Genomic DNA, 22,259 nt, shown 5'->3' with positions numbered 1-22,259 from the left:
TAGAAATTATGGGGGCAAAGTGTAGATTATTAAATCTATTTTAATTAAAAACAATTGTTAATCTTATATATTTTATACCAGTATGGATTTATTTTATTGATACAAATTTAAAGTTAATTTTGCTATACTATATGTATATTTCTCCTCTTGTTTAGGGTATTATTTTTATGCACTTCATTTTAAAATGTAATATATAATTAAGAAATAAGGATTAATAGTCATCTATAATAGCAAACCTATAGTCATGTTAGGTATGTTTTCAAGGTCATACAGAGATATATTTCAGATAGATAGGCAATCTTCAAACATTTCAAAGACATACAGAATATGGCATTTAAAATGTTTTTTTTTTCAAGAGAATTAAATCGTTTACTGATTACACATGATAATGGATGATACACAAGCTTCCTTGCCATCTGTTATTTTATCTGATACCATCATTCAATTTTGATACTGCATAGGGTATGCCAACAACCATTTTATTGTAACCAAACCTTGATTTTGCTTGGATGACCCTTTTAATGGTAAAACTCACTGAAGTCACAACAGTAACTAACAGTTTAACTACACCAAGGTTTTTGAAGACAATGGCATCTCCACCCAAGCAATTATAAATAAATCCCAAATGGAACTTGGCACCACCCTGAAGGAATTCTAACTTCACACTGTTGGGGAAATTTACCAAGATGGCTTCAGAGTAGACTAACTTTACACAGCACATTTAAAAAAAGAAAGAAAAGAAAAGAAAAAGACACATTTATTCAGCATCATGATCAGGCTATTACATTTGGCAATCAACAGCATGGGTAAAAAGAGGTCTACAGTAAAACCCTTTGTTGGAATGCTTTATGAAACTACACTGTTGTACAATTCATCACAAAAATACAGTCCTGGAGTTTTTTGCCATACACATGAGTATTGTCTAAAACATGTCTTCTTTGTAGCAGCTAGGCCCTGCCACCACTGTGCTTGGCTGAGTTCACAAATCCGCTGTAACCTGTAGCTTCCCTGTCACCTCTCTGGCTCTCTTCTCCTCTCCTGCTAAGCTTTGTTTCCTGGCTCTAATTAGAACCTCCTGCCACGGCCATAGCTGCTGCTGCTGCTGGAACCACCATAGCCACCTTGGTTTCGTGGTTTAGCAAAGTACTGGCCACCACCACCATAAGGGCCAGAACTTCTCCCTCCAAAGTTTCCTCTCTTCATTGGTCCAAAATTTGAAGACTGATTGTTGTAATTGTCAAAATCACTGTAGCTTCCACCACCTCCAAAATTGCTTCCATCATTACCAAATCCATTATAGCCACCCCCACTGCCACCATATCCACCACCACCACAACTGCCACCGAAGCCACTACGAGCACTGAAGTCCCCCCCCCCCCAACCAAAATTGTCATTGCCACCAAAACCTCCTCCACAACCACCACCAAAGTTTCCGGAACCACTTCGACCTCTTTGGCTGCACGAAGCACTAGCCATCTCCTGCTTTGACGGGGCTTTTTTTACTTCACAGTTGTGGCCATTCACAGTATGGTATTTCTGAGTAACAATCTTGTCCACAGAGTCATGGTCATCCAAGGTGACAAAAGCAAACCCCCTCTTTTTTCCAATGTCTCTGTCAGTCACGATTTCAATCACTTCAGTTTTTCCATACTGCTCAAAATAATCTCGCAGGTGATGTTCTTCAGTGTCTTCTTTAATACCGCCAACAAAGATCTTTTTCACAGTTAAGTGGGCACCCGGTCTCTGAGGATCTTCTCTTGACACAGCTCTCTTAGGTTCCACAACTCTTCCGTCCACCTTGTGTGGTCTTGCACTCATAGCAGCATCTACTTCCTCCACAGTGAATGGCGTATGTGACGAACCCAGAGCCCCTGGATCACTTGGTGTTTGGATCTCTCACGACCACACAGTCCATGGGTGTTCACCATTGCTCCTCAGGCTCTCAGTTGTTTCGAAGCTCAGCCCTCCAAAGAAGAGCTTCCACAGCTGTTCCGGCTCTGTGGGAGACTCCGACTTAGACATGACCTTCAGCGATGCTTCCTCGGGCATGTCAACAGGCAGAAAGCTTAAAATGTTTTAATAACTTAGGCCTTTCATGACAATGAGACACATCGGCTCCTGGCAGTAGCAATTACTTCAGAGGATGATGGGCATTGAAGAAACTCCACATGGAGTTTGTTTTCTTTATGGCCAAAGCTAGCCATGTGGGAAAAGAAAGTGCCTTTGCCTCAACTGCTGACAGTATGTTGTACAAACTGGACAAGCAGGACACAAAAGAAAGTGACTGCAGAACTCTGCCAAGACAAGGTGGGACAGTTCTTCAGAAATCCTCTTCACAAATAAGCCTGTCAGATATGCTAGGCCTGCAGGCCAAAGATGGATGCCCCAACATTGCAGAGGAACTTTGGGTGACTGTCCAGGCAGCCTGATGGCCCTGTCATTAGGTAACATTATATCCTTCCGGGGTCTTTGATGGAGTTGAAGAAGAAATAGTTATAATTATAGTTTTCCTTAGTTATAATAGAAAGCACACTAGATATAAAACTTTAGACTCACCAAGATAGATAATTAAGGATTTTCTCTAATTTTGTCAAATGCAAATGGATTGGATATTGTTACTGTAATTCTTACTTAATAACTATTTTTTGTTTTACTATATTAAGGTTAAAACCTTCCTTTTTAATTGGACAAAAAGGGGGGGGGAATGCTGTGGGATAATGCTCTTGTACACTATAAAGATTTGTCACCTGAATTGGTTTAATAAAATGCTGAGTGGCCAGTAGCCAGGCAGGAAGTGTAGTCAGGTGACCAGACTAGGAGAATTCTGGGAAGAAAGGATGAATTCAGGAGTCACCAGTCAAACACAGAGGAAGCAAGATGAGAATGTTGGACTGAGAAAAGTGTGGAGACCCACAGAGGTTTCCTAGTGAGAACTTAGTCAGGGTCTGAGAATCTGAGCTTGCTTCACCCAGCAGGACTGCATAAAGGGATGATTTGAGCACAGGCGTGGTTACCAGGTGTTTGGAAGGGTCTACACTTGGCTGTGTGGTATGCTATTATCTAGCAAGGGGGAGGGCTTTTGCCCTACTCCTTGGTATTGTTATAAAAAGCCCTTTTGAATAAATGGAAAAGGCCTTTGGTTATTGACCCAGGTCCTCCTAACGCTATCCTGTGTTTTTGTCTTTCTCCTCTTCACTATCTTTCTATCTAGTATTTTCTTATCTCTCTCTCCTCCTCATGAGACCCCTTGAAAAGGTGGGAGCTGGCCTCCCACAGAAAAGGTACCAAGCCACATGACTAAACATAGATAAGAATTATGGGTTAATTTAAATGTAAGAGCTAATTAGTAATAAACCTGAGCTACCAGCCGAGCATTTATAAGTAAAATTAAGCCTCTGAGTCAATTATTTGGGTAGCAGCTGACAGGTATTTGGGAATAGGCAGGTGGGAGAGAAACTTTGTGTGTGTGTGTGTGTGTGTGTGTGTGTGTGTGTGTGTGTGTGTGTGTTGAAAGCTTCTAGTAGTAAGTTTTCATATGGTTATTCTAAAGGCCTTTGGTGTTAACTATCCCTCCATATCCCTTCCTCCACCCTGGCCTCCCATCCCCCACATTCTTTAATCCTCTTGTTCTAATTTCCAGTTTATCTCTTTATAACACCATCCACTTTCTGATTGACTTTGAAGACCCATTCCACAAGTTGAAAGACACACATAGCGTCATTATCAGGAAGCAAAGCAGTGACACATGAACTCACAGTAATCAGGACAGCATAGGCAAGATCTGCTCAAGTTCAAAAGAGAAAAATCACAGCATGGAGCTGGGAGGTGGCATTAAGTCCCACAGCAGCCAAGGAGCTGTTGGCAATTTATAGCTTCTGGGAGAAGAAATAAGTTTTCTTTAAGGTATGGCCTCTGGTTGGTTGACCATGCTGCAGCTGAAGGTCCAAATATAATCAGCACAAAATGTACCTGATGGAGTTAAAAAAAAAAAGGAAAGATGGCACACAATCAGATGGATAGAAAAGGGGTGATGGATCTTGGAGGACTTGGGGGAAGGAGATAATTATGATCAAAATATATTGTACAAAATTCTCAGAAAACTAATAAGAAATGAGAGAGAAAAAGAATTTGTAAATCTCTATAATGGCTACACTACACTGCGTTTATATGCCTCTCTGATTATACTGAATATTCCTTAAGGCAAAATCTGTACTTTGTTCACTTTTATAATTTAAAAGAAATTAATAAACCTGATGTTATAGTATTCACTAAGCAATCATTGAATAAAATAAAGAATACTCAGGAAAGCTCTATTGATGTATGTATGTATGTATGTATGTATGTATAAGCATTCCTATGTCATTTGCATGTGTGATTGCAGTAGAAAAATAAAAGCTGATCTCAAGAATGAAAGCTTCAAAGTGGACTGTGGGCTGCATGGAGTGTGGAGCAGCTTCTGGGGAGCATGCCAGACCAAGCTCTCAAGGAGTCTCTGCACACCTCCTCCCACCTCAGTGGCCAGAGCATTTCTACAGTTCTGGTTCCTTTCTGACGGAGCCAACACGGTGATGCCCTGTAGACTGAGCTGGTATAACACGGTATCTCATTGTGGACCGAACTTCCATCTCTCTAACATAGGGTGATTCGGAAAATCCCTCCCTACATGTGTGAGTGTGTGTTTCTGTTCATGCCTCTATTTTCCTACTCACTTGACTTACTATCTGCAAATTTCTTTACACGTTCCCACTAGCACTCTCCTGTTAGTTACACAGATTGGATTTCTCCATATTTGGAAACTGTTTTGTTAAAGTTCACTAAGATGCTAGTTTGAATATAACCAAGCTTACAAATATTATTTGGTTATGTTTATAAAGGTTATTTTGTTTTTTAGGTGTGTCCCTGTGTGTGTGTGGGGGGGAGGGTGTTTATTTGCACATGTGTGCAGCGTTCTGTGGAGGCCAGAAAAATGCATACTATTCCTTGAAGCTGGAATTGCAATTGGCTTTGAGCCACCTGGGTTTGGTTTTTGTTTTGTGTTTTGTGTGTAATCTTTCCCTGGGGTTAAAGAGATGGAACAGCAGTTAAGAGCACTTCCTGCTCTTGTAGAGGACCTGAGTTCATTTCTACACACCCACATGACAACTCACAACTGTCCATAACTAAAGCTCCAAGGGGTCAAATGCCTTCTTCTGGCCTCTCAGGCACCACCCTACACACACATAGCATTCTGTCACACACAGACACATTAACAACACTAATAAAACTTGAGTCTTCAAAAATAAAAGGAGTGTAATTGAAGATCTCTGGTACATAGGAGTGCACAGACATATATACATGAACACACACACACACACACACTTGGACCCATGTACATAAGCACATACATTCATACATACATACATATACATACATGCACACACACATATATACATGCACACACATACACATGTGCACACATATATATACATGCATACACACATGTACACACATACATATATACATACACACATACATATACACATGCACACATATATACACATGCATACACACATGCACACACATGCATGTACACACACATATACAGGCACACACATGTGCATACATACACACAGGCACACACACACACACACCTATGCACATATACATACCTACACACACAACACACACACACAAACACATGAACACAATATTTTTGAAGAAGATGTTCTTTGTTTCTCCATATCTGAGAAATTACTATGCAAACATTTTTCATATAGAATGACCAAAAGTGGGACTAGAAGTGTGGAGAGAGGGAGGAGCCATCTTTTGCAATTTGGGGGGAGCATTCAGGGGCACAGAATCTGCATTCTCTTCAGCAACAGCAGGTGGGTGAGTGCTAGCCCCTCAGCTAGCTGGTGACCAGCCCGTCTCCAGCTGATTGGTTATTTTCACTGTTGGTGAGTTACTTTGTCTTAGTCACAGCTGGGTGATCTCAGCTAGCTGGAGGATGCTGCCTTCTGAGGGCCTCTTCCCTCCTGAAGCCACACTAATAGCCGAAGTGTGGCCATGCAGCCCCCTCAGCCTGGGGAAGAGCACGGTCAGCTGTCTCACAAACAGCATCTCTAACATGTAGGTAATAAACTGAAGCTCTCATCCAGCTGGGAAGAGGCAAGTTGGAGCTGTTTTAACACTTTATGAGTGCCCAGCATCTTCAGCCTCTGCACACTCGGAGCCCCCAGTGATTGACAGACTGGGCTTGAGCTCTGGATTTGGTAGCAGCCTGTGATGAGTCTGCCTGAAGAGGCAGAGGCCTCCCAGATCTTTATTTTTAATGTGCATGCAGGGGTGTGTTGGAGGAGGATAAATGTACTGTATATGATAGTCTAACGGACCCTCTGTTTTTTAGTGTTGTGAATATTGACTTCCAAATGGATTTAATCAAAATCAATAACAAAATGTACGGTAATGAAGTAATGTAAAAGGCAGTAATGTATAGGCCAAGAGGTTGACTACTATGGAATATATTAACAGAAAGCAGTGTTAGGAGAACGAATTGCCCTGTTCCCAGTCTTTCTTCACCTGATATAAAACAATAGGAAAGAGAAGGGAGATTCTAACAATGTCCATGAATCAGGTCCTTTCCAGAGCTGTAAAAATATTATCTCCTTAGCAAATTTAGCAAAATGTCATCAGAAGACAGAAAGAAAAGAAATTAAAAATCAGTTTACAAGATCATAAAACTGACTCAAAGATTCTATGATAAAATGACTGGCTCTTAACAATATTTTAATGATTTCCTAAGAGTCGAATGACTTTAAAATGTTTTATGTATATTCTTGGAGCATGTCCAGACACCCTAGAGTTAAATGTTAAAGGGTACAATTGTTAAGATCTGTCCACTCACTAAATCTATAACCTAGTAGGTGAATTGGGGAAAATATACTATGTAGAATTGTCCAGAAAGGCCCAGGATGGTTTTGAACAAACAAATTTCCCAATAGACATTATGGCTTTAAAACACAGAGAAAAGCAGCTTATCCTGATGGTGTCTAGAAGTCTTGTTGTTTCAAAGGAATCCTAATGATCTCCTAGTCGGCTTCCCTCATACAGGAGTTGAAGGGTTCCAGTGAGAATGGTTAACCCCCTACACAGAAAAGCTCACAAGTCTTGAGTCTCTCAAACTCTAGAACAACTCAAGCTCAGTGGCCACTCTAGCTTCCCTCTTTGCACCTTCTGTGTCCTTTCCTCGTCTGTCCTTCTATTCTCTAGAGAAACTAAATGAGCATGAATGAGAGTGTGAGGCAGCCAGCTCTTAATCATGGGTGAGATGGTGGATCTCAAACAAAAACAAACCTTCTTTTGTGGGCCTTATTCTTGGAGAATAAGGACGGGGAAGAGAACAGAGAGTGTAGGAGAAGGTAAAAAGAGAGGAAAGAAGGAGAAGGGGAGGGAGGAGAAAGAGGAGAAAGGGAGGGAGGGCATGAATTAAAGCGGAAAGGACACTGTTTGCTTGCACAGTCCCTCAGTAATTGGTGTGCACTTCCAGTGCCCATTTCTGCGGTGTGCCCTCCTGATTTGAGAGCGGCACTGAGACACAGGGTGCTGAGAGTGGACAGCCTAGGCACAGAGCATCTCAGGTCTGCTCGCATTTCCTCCTGGTCCAAGGCAGACTTCCCCAAAGCAGCTGTAATGCCAGCCAGGGCTTCCGTTGGCCCTTTTCAGCCACATGCTACTTACCACTGGTAGCCCATGAGAGCTATAGCAGCTTGGGACTGACGAGGCTGTCTTAAAAGCTATCTTTGCCTGCTCAATATAAGGTTAGAAGCAGGTCACATGCCAGGATTTTTACCAAATTAATGCTTCCAGGGGGGTTACACTTATGGGATTTTCTTTTTTTTACCTAAACAATCCCACCTTCGTTCATTGCTGCCTTTTCTCGCCTCCTTTCATCATATGAACTAATTCAGAGGGGTAGACTTCTAGACTAATATATAAAGACTCAAGATATCAAGCAAGCCAAGATTTACCACCAGGCTGCATGCCCTCCACCTAAGTCATTCAGAAAAAGAAGACTCTGAAATAGCCAGTAATTTCATTTTGACAGGTTTCAAATAATCTTTGACATTCTGCTTCTTGGTGCACAATTTTCATCAAAAAAAAATTAAAGAGATGCTTCCATTTGGGAATCATTTCCTTCATCTATTTTTCATTTAAATTGCACATTGGTATATTGAAGAAAAGGCTTCCTAAATCAGTTACCAGATGAATGTAGGAATGTAAATCTAAATCTAATTGCCAAGCTTATTGTTCCCCATGCAGACAGAAGAGGCTCTTTCCTTTGGCTTTAAAAAAAATGTAGTGTGTGTGCGTGCGTGTGTGTGTGTGTGTGTGTGTGTGTGTGTGTGTGTGTGTGTGTGTAGGTCAGAGGGCAACTCTTCATGCCATGCACGTCCCAGGTATTGAACTCAGGTCATCAGGCTTGGTGGCAAGTCCCTTTATCTGCTGAACCATCTTGCCAGCCTACTCCTCTTTAAAAAAAAAAAAAAAAAATTTTTAAGGAAAGAAAGAAACTAACTACTTTCTTGCATGGTATTTCCATATCAAAGAAGGATATTGTCATCCTCATGCCAATTCAATGAGGAAAAACTCCCTTATACCCCTGTCAGCACACACATAGTAACTCAGATAGGTGAGGCTGTTTGCTTACAGTGGTAAAGTCCATAATGATTCCGTAGGCACCTGTATGTTCCTATCCATTGTATGTAGGCTCTGGAATAGAAAATCCAGAAGAATACAGCAAACAATGACACTTGGTTGACAGATGTGATGTCGAGTTGATAGAAGGCTCTGAATTCCAAAATTTGAGGTATTTGGACTTTATCCATAAAATGATATTGATTGAGTATGAAATGAAAAGAAATGAGACAAAAGCTATTTCAGGAAGATTTATGTATTGTGGCTGCTTAGCAACAAGGGAGGGAGAGTATGAGAAGGAGCAGGAGTTGGATAGGAGAAGAAATAGAGGCTGGCTGGGCATGGAGTTACCGGCGCAGTCATCCACAGCCCAGGACAAAGGGCCTGACCCCAGTGCTCATGTGTTGACATCTCACCCTAGGTGTCTCAGAATTGACCATACTGGAAAATATGATTTCTGAAGATGTAATTAAAGAGACCATGCTAGGGAGACTAGGTCCTAATTCAATATGACTAGTGACTATATGAAAAAGAAGAAAGAAAGAAAGAAAGAAAGAAAGAAAGAAAGAAAGAAAGAAAGAAAGAAAGAAAGAAAGAAAGAAAGGAGGGAGGGAGGGAGGGAGGGAGGGAGGGAGGGAGGGAGGGAGGGAGGGAGGGAGGAAGGAAGGAAGGATTTGAGCAGATGACACATAGAGGAGCTTGCCACCAAGTTTAAAGACCTTCATTCAGTGCCCAGGTTTGTAGGAGAAAACTGACTTTCATGAGTTGTCTTCTGGCCACTATACAAAGGGTCCAAGCACACAGACACACACTGAGTAAATAAACAATTGAATTGAATTTTTAAAGTGAGAAATTTGGATGCAGACACACTCACAAGAAAACTACAGGAAGGTAAAGGCAAGATGTAGGTAAACCTTCCATAAGCCAAGGAACCCAAAGATGGCCAAGACACCTCCAGACGTCAGCTCATGGCAAAGGACATTAGTTTTCTCAGTTTAAAAAAAAAACAACTGAAAAGCACCCCAGTCTTAGACTTCCAAACCATGAGACACAAGTGCCTGCCATTTAAACCATCCAGTTACCTGCTTTACATCCCTTGTCGTGACTCAGACAATGAGACCTTTTCATCAGACTCTCACTGTGTGGAGTGAATTCAGGCCTGAAAAGAGTAGATGGAGTTCTCCCTCTCAAGGGGCTTCCACTCTAGTCAAGAAAATTAGGTAGAAAAAGGAACAAATTATAAACATGTTTTAAAGTAAAAGTAGGACGGGTATAAGAGATGCAGGGAGTGGAAGCGTTTCTATGATGAGGTGAGTCTGGTCCCCAAGACCTGGAGGTCACAGGCTGAGTGAGTAACAGAGAGCCTGACCAGAAAGCTGCGGTGTGTTGATATGCTCAGAGAGCAGAACCCAGAGCCCTGCAGGAGTTCAGGTGAGGTGCAGGAGGCTGAGCAAGGCTAAGGGAGATTTGTGAAGACATGGGATTGTATTACAAACATTCCAATAGTTAAATGGAGCACTATCTATAAGTGTAACCATCACAGGAAGCAAACTTCAAAGGAGGTATGTAGATGTAGGAAGAGGCCATTGAAGCTTCCAAAGTTGTTCAGGTAGAATGATACTGTCTTTGGCTAAACTAGGAGCAAATATAGTCAGCTTGTGAAGGGCGTGTTTGGGCATAATTGCCAGCAGTTTATGACAGGGCTACCGTTTGCCCATGGGATAAGTGTTTTCCCCTGTCTCCAATGTTGAAAGGAGATGTCTCAGTCCATAAGTACTTGTCGTATAAGCATGGAGGACCTGAGTTTGGTCTCCAGCGCCCACATGAAATTCTGGACATTACAGGATGGCTCTGTAATCTCAGTATCAGGAAGTGGGGACAGAGGATCCCAGGGGCACTGGACAATTATTCCAGCCAAACTGAAAGTCTCTGTGTACACAGAGAGAAGATATATGGAAAAAAATAGTTGAAAGGGATTGAGGAAGATACTGATGTTGACTTAGGCCTCCACATGCATTATACAGACAGGAGTATGTATGGTTCACACATGGGTGCACACACATAAACCACATTCGGAGGATAAAAGAAAGAGGGAGAGAAGCCAGAAATCACACACACACACACACACACACACACACACACACACACACACACACACCAGAGCCTTACTATGTAAAGTCTTCAATCCCTCACACACATTCATATTCCATATCTCTCACTGTGTGGTCTCCTCCATCACTCCCTCAGGACACTATCTGCAAGAACACCAGTAACAGATGCAGGACCTGGGCTAGGAGCTTCAGATCCATGAACAAAACAAACCCCCTCTCCCTATAAAGTACTCGGCTCTGGGCATTTCATTTTGGTGATGAAAACAGACTAGTAGAGGCAGCTACGGGCTGCTAATAGAAAGAAGCCTCCACATCTGAATAGGATTCAGCACTCCAGACTCAGTTGAGCCCACATTATGACTGGGCCCACAATGACCGCCAGTGTTTTCAAAGGGTGCATTCCCAAGCAAAGTACATTTTAACAGAGAACCTCTCCATCCTTCAAAATGTTCGCTGCCTTTCCCTCTGGTGCTCTCCCTGGTGAGAGCCATTGGTGGAATCGTTTTCAAAGTGCTTGCCTTTCATCACAGGCCAAAATAAATCATAAAGTGTGGTCCCAGCTTTTGCAAGGATTGGTTCAATTGCGAGAAAGTGTATGTTTGATCTGCAGAGGCTCTCCAGGGGAAAATGTTCTGAGCAAAAGGGCAGCATTTCATTCTCTAGAAACAAACGCTTCGTCGTCCTTCGGCCATGAAGGCTGCATCTGCTCAAGGGTAGGCGCTTAGAAGAGAGAGACCAAGCGTGACTGAGATCACGGGGGCATGGTTCCTGTCTGATTATTCAAATTAAATATCTGACTTCAGCAGGTGCCCAGTGATGGGTCCACTTGGACTGCATCTGTCTTCATTTTCCTAGAAAATGGCTAGTATTATTTTCTTCAAACTCTGTTATGATAGATTTTCCAAGTGTTATGCATACGTCAACGATTTGTATATTTTCATAATTCTAACTATTAAATGGGGGCTGCTATAAAAAGCAGTTGCCTTATAAAGGCCAACCCCTGCTCTCCCCATGTGGGCAGATATTTGTCTCTGATTAGATTTATAGTTTTCTTTGTATCCATAATCAATTCGGTCTCAATCAAATAACTCTAATCAACTTCGCTTCTTAATTTGATGAATTAGGCTAATAAACTCCAATTTTCACCAAGAAAATATAGGCTTAAAGTCAACTCCTTCTCTTTCAATGAGCCACTTCTACAATTTCTAAAATTACTTTATTTTTTATGGATTTTGACTAAGCTAAATTTTCTGTTGGGATAGGTTCAAAGATAATAAGGGTTTGTGTACCGATGGACACAGCCAGATGTTTGCATTTGCTTATTGACACATTGTGGTATCTTCAGTCTCTGTAGTGTTTGTTGGGAGTTGTTTTTCCAAGTGTTAGGAATAATCTGATGCTGGGCCCTGCCATCCATGTCCCATACTAGTGCATCGATTGTGGACAGCTGTAGCCTCCTTCACCTCACTTCTCAGACGGCTCGTGGCTGCCCACACTCCTGGTTCTCAACAACACAAGCTAGTAAAATCCAAGTTGAGTTTATTTAATTCTATGATCACTTTTACATCACCTCCTATGTACATAATTTGTGGAGGTTTTAAGTTTGTTTGGGGCTGGTGATAGGAGATTGATAATTGTCTTGAATAGTCACTGATCTATAGAAAAGCAAGCTTCAGGCTCACCTGGTTACCTCCTCCTTATTGGGGTGAGCACTTGTGACAGTCCCTAAATGAGTGCTCCTAAAATCCTAATTTCCTAAGGATTGGAGTGGTAGGTACATCTTTGGGTCTCTTAGACTTTGATGTTGCCTGACATACTGTGGCCCCTAATTCACAGATCAAATGTTTCCTAGGTAAGAGGGGCATCGTTTCTACAGATGATGTGAATTTTCCCCTACTCCTGGAGGGGAAAGAACAGCCATGGTTAGAAGCCTGGATCTTTTGTCCTATCTCCATCATCAGGGAAGTGGGGAGGAAGAAAGAGAGGTTGGTAAGTGACTGATCAAGTCTATGTGATGAAGCCTCTAGGCAATGCCTATATGTGGGTCCAGAGGGTTTGCAAACTGGTGAACACATGGAGGTACTCTGAGGCTGGCCCACCTAGAGGGGTCTGCAGCTCCAAATCTGCCCTGTGTATCTCTTCCACCTAGATGATCCTATGCTGTATCCTTTGTATAGCACACCGGCAGTCTAGAAAGTCCAACAGAAGCTGTGGGTAAGCTGAGTACCCAGCACTCACAGTTGGCATGGAAGTGGGGCAGTCTTTAGGATGGCCCCTTATCCTGTGGCATCTGCTCTGGCACTGGACAATCGGGGTCAGAATGAGTCAGAACAGGGTTGGGCTGAAAGACATAAGCTGATGTTGAAGAACTGCTCAGTGTATGTGGGGTCGGGGAGGGACTCAATACAATAGCTGAATGAAAGCTCCATGTTTTACTTGAAATAAATGAAAGTTTTCCTTATACACATTCCAAAGGTCATCAGAACAAACTCACAGGAAAAGCCACATTGCTTGGTGACACCAGTCTTCGAGCTCTTATCATCTTTGGTAAGATAAGGAAAGTAACTTGGTAAATGCCAGGGATACAGTTAAAGCCCTGGGCAGGACTGAGCACATTATCTAGCTCAGTTCTCTTACTGAGGCCCAGAAAGGGACATGATTGGTCTTAGCCAGATACTTTATTGCTGTCAAATCAAGAATTATAACCAGTTCAGTGAGTCTTAATTTCACCCACCCACCTTCCCCTCTCTCTGGGTAATTAGATATAAAGAGACAGGCTATGTTCTCTACTTCTGCTCCAGGAGAGGAAATGGAAATAGAAAAGACAATTTGGTAAATGTCACCATTATAGTATTAAAACTCAGCTCCAGCAAGGTAAGAGATGCTGAATTTCCCTCAGACTTTCTTCCTCCTATGATGAGAGTACACTGCCTTGTTCTTTCCCATCTCAGAGAGCTAGATGGACATGGACCTGTGGGAGAGGCAGTGTTAGCAACCACATCAGGAGACTACAGCAATGGTGCTCAGTGGGATCAAATCAGCTTTATTATCACAGTACGGATTTAAGTGACTTCTTTAAATCTCTTCTGTTCTAGTCCTGCATTCATAAAACAGGGATTCTTTAGCATTAACATTATTATGAATATTGTATTATTGATATTTATAAGTGACTTGATTTACCTTGTACATAGGTTTCTACAGATATTTGTAGACAAATATAATACAAAAATGTCAAGTCACCCATCTAAAATACAAGCCAGAATACAGAAGCTTATTTTGACAAGACATTTCTTTTCTGTTTTTCCTAAGAACCTTATTTCAGAGTGAGAAACTTCGGCTGCAAAGTTGTAGTAAAATTATTCTGTGCTATTCATACTATTCTTAAAGGTGTAAACTTTAGCTAAAAGGGGAAATCACATCATTGGATAGAAGACACTACACACATCTACTTTTCATTATTCATTACCTCAGAGCTGGGGTTACGACTCAGTGAGCAGAGGGCTCACCTGGCATGCATTAAGCCCTGAGTGGAATTCCCCAGCACTAGCAAGCTAGGTAAGGTGGCCCACACCTGTAGTCACAGCTCTCGGCCGGTGCAGACAAGAAAGTTAAAACAGTCATACGCTGCTTGTTGATGCTACCATCCATTTCATGGACTTTCTCCTTGACATATTCAGATTTTAGCAATTTCACTGCCTGTGTGGGTGGTGAGGGGTTAATATGGATGTGTTCATGTTGTGCACATGCAGGTGTGTGCTTGCCTGTGGACATTAGGTGTCTCTATCACTCTCCCCCTTGGTTATTGAGACAGCATCTCTCACTGAACCTGAGCTTTGACAATTCAGCAAGTCCGGTTGACCAACAATCTCTAGGAATCATCTCTGAGGTTCCAAGTGTGAGCTGCTAAGCCTGGGTGTATATATTTAATGCAGGTGCTTTATGCTGGTACAGCAAGTGCTTTGCCCACTGAACGATCTCCCTAACCCTTCGTGATGCATTTAATAAAGTCTACGGGATAGAAGAACAAAAGCCACAGTCAGGATGATGTAGTCTAACTCAAGACACAACCACCACCGAAGGCCTGTTCTGGACCCCAGTGGGAACCTAAGAGCCATTTGCCATCTGTGCCAGTGCCCATTGACTCTGGGTGGTCAATGTCGGGGCCTATTTTGCAAAAAGAAAATTGGGATTCCAAGGTGGTCAAGAAAAAAATTCAGTTTGACCTTAAAGAAATTAAAAGAAATCCATAGGGGTCTATCAGGGATAAAATGTCTAAGAAGTGGGTAAAAGGGCAAGAGATCCATGCCCCAAAGCTGGCTGTGTCTGCTCTGGGATGTAGTTTCCATTTGCAGCTGAAAAGGCACCCACTTGGTGCATCCTTAGCCATGCTGCAGAGAGTACTGAGAATAAAGATTTGTAGACATTCCTTTCAGAGCAAATATCTGTCCTAGGAGCTCCCAACAGTGTAACCATTCCTGTGTATGAAGGAAACGCTTGCTCAGTGAGTGACAGAATAAAAGATCACACAGGATGGCAACCTAGAGCCAGCAAGGCTAAGGGACACATAAAACGATCCCTCACTCCCAAAACTCCTGTCCAGTTTGCTACCACACCCTAGCATGCACACTCATGTACACACACACACACACACACACACACACACACAAAAACCTATTTTTGTTTCTTGAAATAGGATCTCACGTAGCCCATGTTGGCCTCCAACTCTCTATATATCATAAGAATAACTCCTGATCCTCCTGTCTCTACCTCCTGAGTGCTAGGTGTATACCACCACAACTAGCTTACGCAGCACAGGGGTCAAACTTGGGGTTTTGTGTTGCTAGCTTTCTTAGTTTTTATTCTCAAATTAACACAATCTAGAGCAGCCTGGGAAGGGGAAACAGCAATGAAGAACCACCTCCTTCAGACTGACCTGTGGGCACGTCTGTGTGGACATTTTCTTGATTGCTAATTGATGTGGGAGGGCCCAGCCACTCCGGGCAGCGCCATTCCTAGGCAGGTGGCCCTGGACTACATAAGAAAGCTAACTAAACATGAACTGGTGAGTGAGCCAGTAAGCAGTGTCCCCCCACACTCCCTGCCTTGAGCTCAGTCTTGACTTTCCTCAAAGATGGACTGTGACTGTAAGTGTAAGGAGAAATAAACCTTCTCCTCCCTGAGGTGCTTCAGTCACAGCGTTTATCACAGCAACAGAAAACAAACTAAAATACTAAGTAAGTACTCTACCAATTTAGCTACATCCCCACCCACCACCTATTAACCTTAAGAAACCCTCTTCACTTCCCATTTCTGGGATTGTATCACCAACACAATCTGAATGTAATAACTAGATCCCCATTACATAAATTTTGAGGATCTTAAAGAGTTAAGGATAAAGACATTCTCTTCTAGGGATATATTTCTCCCGTTTATCCAGAGTAGCTTGCCTTTGCAAATTTCCAATATTATTTTATTTTAAGACATTAAATTTTATCACTATAATAAGTAGAAATAAAATGTGGAATTGGTAGCAGAATTTCAGGGCTGCGATAGAATTCCCAAAGGTTCCCCATGTCCTTTTAAAGATTAAATACAATAATGAAAGATAACTGTGTAAAATGCCAGCTCTTCTCTTCCTCATCTCCTTTTTGTGTACTCAGTCAAGAGGTCTTGCTGCCAATCATATTCTAAGAAGGAAACAGTGCTGGATATTTTGATCCCACCTGTGTTTCTGTTAGACCCCTCCTCCGTTTCTCTTATTCCATCACGAGTTTGATGCTAATTCTGTGTATATATACCTCCTGAAATAGACACATCCTCTCTAATATCATAATGTAGACAGATCGTTGGTGGTTTAGAAAATACTGAACAGATAGAATTACTAATTTCGATGAATTATAGAGAATAGTAAGTTGGAGAAAATGATATCCATTTATCAACTAAATCTGAGTGTGTATTATATGTGTCTGTGTGTGATTTTGTATTTCTCTTAAGATGTATCAAAAATCTTACTTGATATGAATATTAGAGTTTGCCCAGAGCCAGATGACCTGAGCTTGAATAAATATAAAGAAATGTTTTTAATAATATTAAAGCTTTTTTCAAATATATTTCTGATGAGTTTTATTTTGATATTCCAACATAACCACAAGGAATTTTCACACACATAGACAGAGAGAGATGGAGAGACAGAGAGACAGAGAGCATAGAATAAGACACTAGAATTCAACATGTCTTTTCACATGGCAACAGGGACTCTCGTCAAATTTTGTGGGGCTTCTTCAGGTTCAGATCTTGTGGGGCTTCTTCAGCTTCAGAGACATTTAAACCTAGGCCCTCACTTCAAATGCAGATAACAAGCAGACTGTAGACAAGCTGCTCTTTCTCCAGCGCACACACTCTTCACCCCAGCACACCCAGAAGTTGTACTTTATCTTCAGCACAGCCGAGAGAAACAGATCACACCTACTGGCCGTCTGGGGGGGGGGGTGACATTTCTTGCCAGGTACTCGATGTTCCTGTCATTTTACCCTGACTGCATTACTGTAGAGTAGAATATTCTTATTTCTACTTCAAGACTATGACAGGAAGCCTTGAGTGCTGGCCTCTAATCCTGCAGCCAGAGGCAATAGAGCCAATTCAAGCCTCGCCTTGCTGGATATCCAGCTCTTATACAGGACCACTAACTTTGATGAGTAGGGAGTCTGAATCTCATTTTCTGCCTCCTATCCCCCTTTCCCCTCCACCTTCTCTATTTGGAAGCACGATCTCACATCACTGCTTCCTCGAGGAGTCTCACGTACTGAGAGTAATGCCGTTTTAATGTCAGCCTTTCAATCCTGTGTCCTCATGTAATAATGTTATCTCCAATGACAACTTAATCCAATTTCACAATTATTCGGACCCTATGTGCTACTAAACTAGAATCCAAGGGAGTTTAAACTACCCTCATACTCAATTCAAAACTATGTTCTCTACAAACTGACTGTCGGAGAATCAGAGGGACACAACCCTTTCCTGAAGCTCCTGACCCACACTGGAACAGGAGTGAGAAACAGAAAGACAAAAGTCTCTAGTTCATTCTGGTTCAGTTTCTAAATAAGGCAAGGCAAAGGAAACACCTCTCTGCCCTATTCCAACCCCGGGGGGTGGGGGGGAGGTCATCCTAGGTCCTCTACCTCAACCTTGACCCAGGCCTGCTCAGGCTCTTCTCACCCAGAGGCTGAGGAAGGTCTGTGCTATGGAGGCCTCCGGTCAAGTGCACAGGGTTTTCTATGGACAGTGTCTGGCTCTTCCTAGTGTGCTTGCTCTCTTTATAAAAGACCTAAGAGGAGTGCCGTCTTCCCCTGGCTACCCAGGTTTCAAGTACACCCTCAGGCTACACATCCCTAAATGTGACACAGACAACCCTGGGGGTCAGCTTCCAGCTCCATCCTCCTACACGTAAATCCTACCCACCATTGAGCCATCCTCTGTCCCCATCAAAGACCTCGGCATCCTAAGATGGGGAAGCACGGCCCATGACTTCCCCATAAGTCACAGAAGTCCAGTCCCTGAATAATCAGTAGTCCAGGCTCCTCTTGTGGATCTCCTACCTTCCCAATGTCTTTACCCAACTCTATAGAGACACTACAGAAGATACCTATCATTTCAGTGAATCACCTCAACTTAGTTATTCCCTCCTGCACTATATTAATACACACTTATGTTATTCCTATTTTATATAAAGAATACACACTTCTACTTTTTTGGGAGGTGGGCTTTTTTGTTTTTGTGTTTTTTGCTTTGTTTTGCTTTGTTGTTGTTGTTTGAGACAGGGTCTCATTGCCAGCTTAGAACTCACTGTGTAGATCATGCTGGCTTAAACATGCAGAGATTTGCCTGCCTTTGCCTCCTGAGTGCTGGAATTAAAGGTGTGTACCACCATGCCCAGCCAGAATACACACCTCACATACACAAAGACATATGTACACACACACACACACACACACACACACACACACACACACACACACACCAGACTTTCCCCCCATATTACCCCCCTCTAGTGTTCTGTCTGGAGACCACTTTTGAGAAATGCTTTTGTTTTTTCTCTTTGGTCTAATGCTGTTCCACAAATGGATGTCATTTTAGAAGCCAGAAATTCTGCTTTGAATACACCTGTATCAAAGCTCAGGGCTTTTACAGCATTACCACATCTCCACTGAGCATACAAACCCTTCCTAGTGTTCCAGGGCTTCTGCCTGCAATGAGAAATGCTGGGTCACATCCTGACCTTGAGCTATTTGCCCAGCTGGGATGTTTTTTTCCACCACCCCTCCAAGCACTCAGCTATTTCTGAACCCTGGCTTCTTTGCAATCGCTTACCAGGCAATAATTATACAGGTCCTCTGTTCGTCCTAGAAACGGGAAGAGTCTCAGCTCCTCCGGGGGTGGAGAGGCACAAACATCACCAGTGAGAAACAACACAAGAGGATTTCCAAAACCCCTAAATGTCCCTCCCACCTGCAGCCCTGAGCTCTGAAATGATGGAGCCTCAAATCTGGACAACTCCTGACCCAGCCTCAAAATGAAGTTTGATCACCGCGGCTGTGCCAGTGATGGCAAAGTAGGGGTGGGGGGCTAGTAGACGGTAGAGAGGGGGGCTTTGTGTCTCAGGGTCTCCTAGCAGAAAGCAAAAGCTCACAAACAGAACTCGTGGGAACTCTGGGAGCAAAGGACACTATTGGAAGGAGCCAAGTAAACGGCTTCTCCTGGACATGTCATATAGATCAGGTTTAGGTGGATGATTTAACATGAAGAATGTGTCATAAGATTTTAAAATTAAAAAGGTTAGGAGTCTAGTCTCTGTAATGGGCTTTCAGGCCTACTTACATCTGTCACTGGTCATTGGCTCTGAGAAAGCTATCTCTAGGCTTAGCTCTTCATTTTTAAAATGAGGGAAACAGCTCCCCAACTGACTCCAGAAACAGGCGTTGTAGATGCACTCAAAGACAGTATCCCTCAGTGAGAGACTCTGTCCAAATATAAAGTGGAAAGCAATCAAAAGAAAAAAATCCTAAGGTCAACTTGGGGCCTCCACATACATCTGCCTACACACAAATACACACATGCACACACACACACACACACACACACACACACATCTATACCACACAAATGCACACACAAACACACATACACATACATGCACACACAAATACACACATATGGACACACATAAATACACAAAACACACACACAATTGTAAATAAAACAGCAGTCTTAGCTTTACAAATTAGTATAGAATGGATTCTGCCATTCAATTCAATAGCAGTGTCTGCAACTGTATTTTTTTTAATTCAATACATAGTTCTATCATTTTCTTTGCTGCCTTTCACAATCGAGATTTTATTATGTACTTGTAGTTTCAAATCCCTTTTTCAAAACCATCTAAAATTATCTCTAGTTTGCCCCATGTTTATGCTTTTATCTCTGTTTTAACTCAACACTCTGTTGCGTTCCTTCCAACCTTTAATTGGCTTCCTACTTTCTTAACAGTTAATTAATTCATTGCAAAATAGCAGGTATAAGCTTTGATCATAGAATGCTTTTCTACAAATATGACCCCCTGGCTAGAAATCTGCCCAGGCCTTGAAATCTTCCGCAATTCTTGGTAATTTGCTTGATGTTTGGTACCTGTTCCTGGTATCTAATTGGTTTCCCAATGTTTTGTCTCTCTTCCTAGTGCTGACTTGGTCCCTATGAATGTCCCATACATGGGCTCTATTTAATAAGAAAAGCAGGTGGTTTGCTTGCCTCTCTGCTTGACTGGTTGCCTAGCAGAGAGAAAGAAAGGAAACAGAAGAAGAAAGGAAGGCATTGAATTACACAATTCATTTTGACTGAGGTTCTGTTGAAAATTTTTTTTAAAAAGTCATCTACTCCCAAGAATGTCTTTTTTTCTAATTTCACAGCAGAAGGAGATTCCCAAAAAATGACACTAAGGAAAACCTACTGCTTCAACAATCAGTGAACATAAATATGACCAATAAGATGATATCTGCCATTTATTCCTGTGAGCAAATCCATCAGCAACCAAGAGCAGCTCCTACCTATGGATGCTAAAGAGAATAAAATCATGTATAAAACTCAGTGAAGCCAATATCTTTTCATTCAAATGGAAACTGCTGAACTTGTACCCATCAAATCAACAATGTCATTACACTGAACTAACTCTGATCACCCAACTGAATACAAAGAACTTCAAAGAACACATATTCTCTTGGTAATACTAGGGAACACACACACACACACACACACACACACACACACACACACACACACACGTTCCCAGAATATTTGAGGTTTTATTCTTGTTGTGCTTATAGACACTCCATTGGTGTGGTTTTTCTCAGTGTCCATAAAGAACTCAAGCAATGTGTCTCCCTTTCCAGGCCTTTGCCTTTAAAGCTCTGATTTATGGTCTGAGGGCCTGAAGACAGTGTTTTACATAGCACAGTGCCTGTGGGCAGCCAGAGTCCCTGAAGGTGAGTGTATCATCTGAAAGGGTTTTAATGCAGCAAAGGAAGGAGTACTACCTCCCGGTAATCACATGATCAGCACACCTAAATGGACAGCCTGGGTCTGCATATTTAAACCTGCAGCCAGAGACGCATCTCTGTTTGCACAATGCTGTCCCGTGGCAGAATTACACAGCTCGCCATAGCTGCAGCCAGATAATTATTATTGATTCGCTCTCAAGCTGTCAATCTGGGGACAGCTCTGAGGCAGCTGGTGATGGACAGGGGGAGGATTGGACAGCCACCATCCAAGGAGGAAACTTCATCTCGAAAATGAACTTAGATGAGATGGTGCCGGTGGATAAGGGTAATTGATGATTGTTTCAGAGGGAAGGAAAAGAAGCAGGAAGATTTTTAAAAAGGAAAACCTTCTTGGCATTCATCTTGCTGTCCTTACTGGAGTATCTAGGGGCTATCTGCAAACTCCATCAAGTTTTTGTGCAGTTTTATACAGTAAGGCTGTTATTATTACTATGCCACCATAATTAGAAAAAGGAAAAAAAAACACTTTTCAAATAAAGAGTAATTTCAGCCTGGAGAAATGGCTCAGCCCATAAAATGCCTTCCATGGAAGCATGAGGATCAGAGTCAGATCCTCAGCATCATGTAAACAGTCTGATTGTGCGGCACATACCTGTGAACTTGGCACTGGGGAAGCAGAGACAGGAGGAACCCAGGGTTCCCCAATCAGCCTAGCCTACTCAGGGAGCTCCACTCCTAGTGAGAGACCCTATCTCAATAAACAAGGTGGGTGGCACCTGTGGAAGAATGACAGCTGAGCCTGTCCCCTTGTCCTCACGTACACACACACACACACACACACACACACGCACGCACGCACGCACGCACGCACGCACGCACGCACACACGCACACACACACATACACCTCCAGAAAGTTATTTTATTAAATAT

At 42.4% G+C, this 22,259-nt stretch overlaps 1 pseudogene; it reads right to left on the bottom strand.

The window, feature by feature from the left end:
- Positions 1-1,034: 1,034 nt before the first annotated feature.
- LOC114691899 lies at positions 1,035-2,022 on the bottom strand (annotated as a pseudogene).
- Between the last annotated feature and the right edge of the window lie 20,237 nt (positions 2,023-22,259).

This window comes from Peromyscus leucopus, chromosome 14 (genome assembly GCF_004664715.2).
Source record: "Peromyscus leucopus breed LL Stock chromosome 14, UCI_PerLeu_2.1, whole genome shotgun sequence".
NCBI lineage: Eukaryota > Metazoa > Chordata > Mammalia > Rodentia > Cricetidae > Peromyscus > Peromyscus leucopus.
Note: the sequence above shows the minus strand (reverse complement) of the source record. Positions and strands in the feature narration are given on the sequence as shown.